This window comes from Coenobita brevimanus, chromosome 56, assembly GCF_032717465.1.
Source record: "Coenobita brevimanus isolate Jiangsu-jjx chromosome 56, ASM3271746v2, whole genome shotgun sequence".
Lineage (NCBI taxonomy): Eukaryota > Metazoa > Arthropoda > Malacostraca > Decapoda > Coenobitidae > Coenobita > Coenobita brevimanus.
Window position 1 is genome coordinate 16758015 of NC_137009.1, and position 9533 is coordinate 16767547.

A 9533-nucleotide genomic window follows, 5' to 3' on the forward strand; every position below is an offset into this window, starting at 1 on the left:
ATTTTCCGTATCTTCTCACTGATGTGGTCAGCCAGAGATAGTCTATTATTAATAATCACAGCTAGGTCCTTCTCTCTTTCTGATGTGTGTAGGGTTTTATTTCCTAACTTATAATCCCAAACAGGTCTTTTTCCACTTTTACCAAATTTGATTACATGACACTTGTTCACACTGAATTCCTTTTGCCATGTATTGCTCCATTCATGAAGTTTATTTAATTCTTCTTGTAGCTCTTTACAAGAGTCTGCATTAGTAATTAACCTTTGTATTTTTGTATCATCGGCAAACACATTTAGATAACTTTCATTTTCAATGTTGCTATCTGTATCATTTATATACACTAAAAACATGACTGGTGCCAGCACTGAGACCTGTGGAACTCCGCTAGTCACTTCTCTCCATGTTGAGTAATTTCCCGTTAGTAATGTTTTCATTTCTCTTTTTTTGAGAAAATCTTGCATCCAACAATACAGTTTGCCTCGAATTCCTCCTTGATGGTACAGTTTCCATAAAAGCCTTTGGTGCGATATTGTTAAATGCTTTCTTAAAATATGGATAGAGACTGTCCAGCCATCTTTCTCTTCTCTGTAATGTTTCTGTTACTCTATCATAGTAGCTTAACAGATTAGTAACACAGGATTTTCCTTTTATGAAACCAAACTGTCCTTCTGTTATATTGTGTTCTAGATGATTTACCCAAGCTTTTCTTATCAGCGTTTCTAATACCTTCCTTACAACACTGGTTAGTGATAATGGTCGGTAGTTGAGTGGATTTTGTCTAATTCCAATCTTGAATAAGGGAACAATGTTTGCTTCCAAATATCAGGTAAATTACCTTGTCCCAAGGATTCCATGAACATTAAAAATAATGGTTTATTTAACTCCTTTGCATATGCATGTAGCACCCAGCATGTGTGTGTGTGTGTGTGTGTGTGTGTGTGTGTGTGTGTGTGTGTGTGTGTAAAAGACGTGTTTACTACACAACATTTAATCACAGCAGATTTATTCTCTCTCTCTCTCTCTCTCTCTCTCTCTCTCTCTCTCTGTACGTGTGTGTGTGTGTGTGTGTGTGTGTGTGTGTGTGTGTGTGTGTGTGTGTGTGTGTGTAAAAGACGTGTTTACTACACAACATTTAATCACAGCAGATTTATTCTCTCTCTCTCTCTCTCTCTCTCTCTCTCTCTCTCTCTCTCTCTCTCTGTACGTGTGTGTGTGTGTGTGTGTGTGTGTGTGTGTGTGTGTGTGTGTGTGTGTGCTCATGTGTGTGTATGTGTGTGTGTGTGTAAAAGACGGGTCTACTACACAACATTTAATAACAACAGATTTATTCTGTGTGTGTGTGTGTGTGTGTGTGTGTGTGTGTGTGTGTGTGTGTGTGTGTGTGTGTGTGTAAAAGAGGTGTCTACTACAGCAACATTTAGTCACAGCAGATTTATTCTCTCTCTCTCTCTCTCTCTCTCTCTCTCTCTCTCTCTCTCTCTCTCTCTCTCTCTCTCTCTCACACACACACACACACACACACACACACACACACACACACACACACAGTGTAGTAAACCTTTTCCTAACTTGGTTTATGATATATACTGTACTATTTCTTTATTAGTTGTTCGGACTACACATAATTAAAGAGGTGCTTGAAGTGCAGAAAACCCTAGCTGGCAGTGAGCGAGAGTATGGAGGGTACCGGGTGGGGTTATGGGGTCGGAGAGAACAGTGGGGGGGTTGGGTGGGAGTGTGGGACTATGAGGAAGGGAGGAGGAGGGAATAGCTCTCCATCGAGCAGTGTTAGAAACACCTTTGTCCACGGAAAAGGAAACGAACTTATTCCGACGTCTGTACATGTCGATGGGTATTGTTATAAATTAATTTTGTTTTAATGAAATGCAAATATCTCTCTCTCTCTCTCTCTCTCCCCTAGCATGGTACTGATCTTTCCCTTCTCTTACCTCTGCAGGTGGTGTTCAGTCTCAACCACCTCCAGGGCCCCTTCTTGGTCCTACTTTTAGGCTGTGGAGGTGGTGTGCTGCTCTTGCTTCTGGAGATGTATGCTGGCAGGGCAAGAAGGTCAAACTAATAAATAAAAATTCTTATTACTTATGACAGCATAATGTATTTCTCTGATAATGCAACAGTTTCACTCATTGTTGTCTTTATCTATAAATGATTCCTTAAGATAAAAAAAATTGTTACATTAGCCAATTAAAGAATAAACAATTTGCTCAGTTTTCAGTGACGGCATGATGTATTTCGCTGATTGTGCACTAGTTTTAGTTTTTCCTGTCTTTATCTCCAACTACTTCCAAAAGTAATAAAAAAAAAAGGTAGGCGACGATGGCCAGCTCTAAGCGGACCAAGTACTATTGTTTTGACGCTAAAAGTCATTTCTATATAAAGGTACTCCAGTGCAACATTCCACCCAGGAAGCATATTCCTGGTTTAATAATCTTCGCAGCCTTTGCATTTCACGCGACCAAGGTCGTAATTTTAACGCTTTTCATATTTTCTGCACTTATGACCTTTGACCCCTAATCTGGCGGATATAGATCATGCATGTTCGAAGAACACCTGTAGTACTCATTATCGTCTAAAAGCATGAAAAGTTTAATTCGATTCCATCCACCCACTGCGTAGCTAGGCAACATGGAATTCACAGAATTGTCTACCAGAGGTACGGGTTCTACGTGTGTGTGTCAACTCTAAATATTATTTTTGTATGGCGGTACTTTAACATTCCACACAATAATGATGGTCCTGGCATAATACTCTTCGGAACCTTAGCATTTTGCATGAGCATAGTCGACATGGCCAATGTAGCACATGGGTGTACAGTAGAAAGTTGTAGTGCTAGTCAATGTCTATAAGCATGGAAAATGTCATTCAGTTCCATCCAGCTGCTGGGGAACTAGAGGGGGGGGAGGGCATTCTTGAATACCGTTACTAGCTGCCAGAGACGCTGAGGCCAATCTTCGTAGGGTTGTCACTAGAAAACCAGAGGACAGAAGGGAAACATGGATGTCTCACTTCTGATAGGGAATGACCTCAAGATTACGACTAAAGGAGTGAGAGGATTTTACTCCCATTATTAGTGTTTCTACAGGTCAAATCGTAAAAAAACAAAAAGGCGGATTTTCGGCCGTTGCTAGACAACGAGTAGTTGTCTTGCAAACAAAACCTTGTGGACACAACTAGGTCACTGTGTCGGAATTTGGTAGGAATCGGTTTATTGTGAAAGGTAGAAGTGCCTGCCAGAAATAAACAAGAATAAAGAATACAATAAAACAGGAAAGAAAATGCGACCAAAAATTAGGACATCATGGAGCTGGCCCAAAATATTAAATCAGCCAGTTTCAGAAAATATAATTAGCACACAGCTTTATCTCTCTCTCTATCTATCTATATATATATATATATATATATATATATATATATATATATATATATATATATATATATATATATATATATATATATGAATGGATGAGAAATAGGGGCGTGGAAGAAGTTGAGAGGCAGAAGGGAGAGTTATATGTAGAAAGAAAGAGAGAGATGAAAAGATTAGTAAGAGAGAGTAAGAAGAGAGTGGATGAGGAATTTGGAAGGAATTTGAGTGTAAAGTGGAGGGACTGTAAGAAAATGTTCTGGAAAGAGGTGAAGAGAGTAAGACAGGGCGGAAGTGAGGTTAGCAGGGGAGTGAAAGATAGAAATGGTAGATTACTACTGGAGAAGGGATAAAAAGTGAGCAGATGGACAGAACACTTTAAGAATTGTTGAACATACAGGATGGAAGTAATGCGAGTATAAGTGGCTGGGGAATGGCTGGGAGAAAGAGGGAGGTGAGAAGACAGGAAGAAATCAGTAGGATAGAAGTTGTGAAAGCAATGAAGAAAGTTAAATTGGGGAAAGCCCCAGGAAATGATGGAGTGTGTGGTGAAATGCTGAAGCATTGGGGAGAGATAGTAGTAGAATGGATGTGGAAGATGTGCAAATTGGCCTGGGAGGAAGGTAGAGTCCCGGAGGATTGGAAGTCAGGTATAATTATTCCCTTGTACAAAGGAAAAGGGGAAAAAGAAGTGTGTGGTAATCATAGGGGCATTTGTCTTCTTAGTATAATAGGAAAAGTGTATGGTAGGATACTTATTGACAGAGTTTGAGAAAGAACAGAGGAATTAGTTGGAGAAGAACAGGGAGGCTTTAGGAAGGGAAGAGGTTGTGTAGATCAGATATTCATTCTTAGATCTTTAGTGGAAAAGTTTCTAGAGAAGGGAAAGAAGTTGTATGCGGCTTTCATGGATTTGGAGAAAGCATATGACAGGGTGGATAGACAAGGATTGTGGAAAGTATAAAGAATATATGGAGTAGATGGGAAGTTGTTGAATGCTGTGAAGAGTATGTATGATGGTGCTAAGGCTGCAGTGCATGTGGATGGTGAACTAAGTGAATTTTTCTCTTTGAAGGTTGGGTTGAAACAGGAATGTGTCATGTCTCCATAGTTGTTCAATCTGTACATGGCTGGGGTAATAAAAGAGGTACAAGGTAGGGTAGTGGATGTTGGAGTGGCCATGGTGAGAGAGGATAGTGTTTGGAAACTCCCTGTACTGTTGTTTGCAGATGATACTGTGTTGTTGAGTGAAGACGAAGAGGAGCTGCAAGACTTTGTGGATGAGTTTGGGAGAATGTGTAAGAAACGGAATCTAAAGGTGAATGTAGGGAAGAGTAAAGTGATAGTGTTTGAGGGAGATGAAGACAGTGAATGTACAACGAGGTTGGATGGTGTGGAATTGGAAAATGTGAGTACGTTTAAGTACTTGGGTAGTGTGATGAGTAAGGATGAAGGTTTGGAGGGTGAAGTGCTTGAAAGGGTACAGCAGGGAAGAAAGGTTACTGGTTCCTTGAAAGCAGTGATAAGAAACAGGGAAGTAAGGAGGGAAGTGAAAAAGTTACTACATGACAGTATTGTGATACCAACTCTAACGTATGGACGTGAAGCTTGGACGTTGTTGGAAGGACATAAGTCAAGAGTGAGAGCAGTGGAAATGAGTTATTTAAGAGGAGCCTGTGGAGTCACATGGAGAGACAGGCTGACGAATGAGGATATAAAGGAGCGTTTTGGTGTGGATGTGGATAGAAAGCGTTAAGAGGAACACACTGAGGTGGTTTCGCCATTTGGAAAGGATGGAGGGTGAAAGACTGACGAAGAGAGGGTATATGAGTGAGGTGGAGGGGGAAGAGGGAGGGGGAGGCTGAGGATGAGATGGAGGGATGGGGTGGAGAGGTATATGAGAGAGGGGTGTGTGAGTTGGGAGCAGGGCAGTGAAATGGCGGGGTTTGTTTGTGGCCATCCCAAACGGGATTAAGGCATCTGGCAATATATATATATATATATATATATATATATATATATATATATATATATATATATATATATATATATGTAATCATTAGCAATTGCAATTCCACTGCTGAACAAAGGCCTCATTCAACCTTTTTCACGAATTCCTTGACTGAGCCAATCTCTACCATGTTTTGCCTGCAAACTACCCTATGTCATCTCTCCACCTCCTGTCTGGCATTTTTCTACTATGCTTACAATCTTTGAGTCTAATCAGTCAGGCTCTTTCTCCATCGGTTATCATTTATTCTTGATGCATGGCTTCTCCATTTCTGTTCTTTTGTAAATTCTATAATGTCTTTGATTTTAGTCTGCTCTCTCAATGAAGTTGATCTTTTCCTGTCTCTTAAAGATATTCCCCATATTTACCTTTCCATTAATCTTTGAGAAAGGATTAGTTAATATTCCACTTTTGTTAATTTTCAGGTCTCACATCTATACGTCAAAACTGGAATTATGGATATCGTTATATATGTTTAGTTTCGTACCATATTGGCAAGCTACTTCTCATGATGTCTATGTTTACCGAAATCTTTCAATCCAAGTGTTATGCATCTTTTTATTTCGATATCATGGTTTATCGTTAGTTTGAGTATTTACCTCAAGTAACTGTACTCCTTGACTTCTTCATGAGTTTCCTCACTTATTCTGATGATGGTCTTTGGTGAATTTGGATTAAGCATTAATTTTACTTCGGTTCATCTTTAGCCCTACTTCGAGACTTTCTTTGTTCAGGTTATTTAACATTTATTGGAATGTCTGCTGTTTCTGAGATTAGGACAATGTCATCTGCAAATCATAAATGGTTTACCTTTTCTCCACCTATGTTTACTCCTTTGTTTTCTCAGTCTAACCTTCTCAAAATACTTTCTAGGCATGCCGTAAATAATTCTTGTGAAATTGAATCACCCTAACGCAAGCCCTTCTCAATCATAATTTTTCCGAGTTTTTATGTAAAATACATCAAGACTCGGAAAAATTTTGATTGAGAAAGGCAATTCCCTCTTCACATATATTTTGAAGCAATTTTACCTTGCTCTTGTTTACTTGTTCTTGCAGTTATTTTTCAGCTGGTAGGTGCTCGACTGAGTCGAAAACGTTTTCGTAATCAACAAAACCTAGGCACAGTGGCTAAATATATTCTTTAGTTTTCTCAGTTCGCTGATTCATTGTGTGTCGATGATCAGTAGTCGAATACTCTCTTCGAAATCCTGCCGGTTCACGAGGTTGGTTTTTTCCACATTAGTTGTTATTCCGTTTGGAGGGACTTTAGTGATGAGTATGTAATTAACTGTTAGTAGCTAATGATTCGATAGTTATTAAGTTCTTTTGAGTCGCCTTTTTTTGTAATGCCAAATAAGTATTGCATTACACTATTTTTTGTAACTGTCTTCTTTTTTATACTTTAAATACATAATTGGGTGTGCCTGTTTTGTACTTCTACTCCTCCATCCGACAGGAAATCTGCTACAGTTGCACCCTCTCCCTCGGTCTTGCCTCTTTTAATTCCGTACATTTAAGAGGAATGTTTACTTCTGGTGTTAACCAGGTATTCCACTTGAGTCAGCTGAAAAGTTAGCTGTTGGTACTACTGTCTTTGATGCATACATTTCTTTGTAAAATTCTTCAACTTACTTCACCATTCTATCTCTGCATTGAATTACTTCAGTGTTATTCTGTCTTTCAGTGATATAATTGGTTGCATTTCAAGTGTCATTTTACTTCGGACCTGTTTCAGCCTTTTTCTTTTTTGACGAATTCTTTTATACTATCCATGTTTCTCTTTCTTTTTTATTCAGTCTGTGTCTTGTAAATATCCTATTTAATCGTGCTCTTTCCATTTCAGCTTTACTTTCATTTCCTGTATTCTTTTCATGAGCTCGATTGTTAGTTTGAATAATTGTTGGCTTTGGTTGTATTAGTTTGTCCTACAACCTCCACTGATTCTCGTAGCACTTTTGTTAAACTATTATTCAACTCATCGATGTCACACTCAGCATAACTTTGTGCCTGAAATATGTTCATTATATCTAACTGAAAGGCTTCTCTGTTTTCGCTTACTTTTATTGGATATGTCTATTTATTTTTAATCATCTTCCTTTCACTTCTGAAATTGAATCTGGCTGTGCAACCCACCATTCTATAGCCACTTCCTATATTTATTTCGTTGATAACTGTGACATCTACGAATGTGTTACTTTTATCTGCCATAAACAAGTGAATTTAATTCTTTATTCATCAGTTTGGTCTCCTCAAGGTTCATTTTCTTCGTGTTCTTTTGTGAATGAATATGTTCTCTATTCTTATTTTATACATTTCAGCAAAATTTACCACCATTCTCCTCTTTCTTTTCTTTCTACCATTCCAAATTTTTCCCATACATACTTCTCCATTTTTTGTTTTCCTAACTTGTTCTTACGCTGATGTCATTTCCACACTGGAATTATGTCTCTCGCTACTATACACATTATGTTTATTCATATATGGAGGAAATGTGTTCTAGTGTTGAGATAAAGATCCAAATGCCACATCGGTGTAAGCGTGGTGTGGGAATAAGATAAGCGCCAGACCTGCAAAAGTCAGCATTTTCTGACGTAAACATGAGGGTAAGGGAAGGCGATAGAAGAATATGAATTGTACATATATTTAAGTCTTGGGAAAACACATATACCCTGTTGGTATATTTTAATTTACTTAATACTGCCTTGTTGAGGTGTCTGATGTGCATGGTAGAGTTGTAATTCACTTCTGCTCATGTACAAATCCCAGAATGTCTAAGGGGTATGGCATCTCTAAAACGGCTGACCTCAGGGCCACTCCCAGAGTGAACCAGGGCAGATGTGCAGATTACACTGAGCCTTCAAGAGAGAGGGACGTACTTCTCTGAAAATACTCTCTTGTTGCAGTTGTATCTTTCTGTGGTGAAAAAAGAGAGATAACAACATCTGCTCCCGTTTCTGTTCACCTACACGCTATCGAGAACTCTAATTACAGGATCTAACCAATATTCCTGCCACCTGTCATGCAGAAAGACATTGCAGAAAGTGCCAATTGTGGAACTCAGTGGAGTTACGCTATGTGACTACATAAAGTTGGTGGTCAGCTGTGAGATTCCTACACAAACCGGTACATATGAAATTGGTGGTCCAGGGCTGGGATATGAAAAGGTGCCAAAGGGATTCTATCAGTGCAGTGAAACCCTTGGAAAACCGCTCATTGATCATACAGGTGATTAACAGAATATCACTTTCACTTTTGCAATGGGGCTAATTGTGGAGTGAGATAAAGTGGGAGCAGAAAATATCAGAGTAGTGAATTCGTTCTCATTCTCTCAATATTATCTCTGCCTTTAACCAAGACTAGTGAACTGTCTCGCTCTTGTGTGTGAGAGAGCGAGATCTTGGTGAAACTCTTTATTTGCGAGATAGACCGAGGACAGCACGGTGAGGGGTGGTGTCGTCTGGGCACATCTGGCAACCCTGTGAGGCAGGTGAGAGGTGAATGAGTGAGGCTGTGTGCACCATTCTGCAGGCCAGTCACCTTGTGTGGATGAAGAGACAGAAAACCTGGTGGAGTGTGTGGACTTGCAGTACAAATCTACCTGGAACTTCAGCATCATCTGACATCTAGGTAGTGTACATAGATAGTAACCACAAGATATACACTCTTTAAGCAGCACATGTTAGTTAAGCAATGTGTGTAAAAATAAAGGTTTCTCAGTTTCCCCTAAATAGATACATTTTATGTGTATCTTGTCTGTGTCCCATTCTCTGTTGCTAAAGCCATAACTAATCTGTTTGTGTAAGTTTAACCTCCTGTTACTGGGAAGGGAATAATTTCTGGCAGGGATTGGATGGATAAAATGAAGATGTGGGGATGGAAATTAAGAGGAGATACAGATAACCCAATCACAGAAGGAGCTATTTCCTTGGAGTCTACTGAATTAGGCTCAGAATTCTGTGAGTGGATTGAGACATTAGATAAGAGTATTCAAATCTTACATGATATGAGTGAAGGACATCTTGGGGTTGAAAGTAGTCAGGACACTTCTAGGGAACTGGACAATGATGACTTGAACAGTTTGCATTTGCATTCTGGTTGTACTTTTTCCACAGTTCCTGGGCATCAAATTACCTCCGAA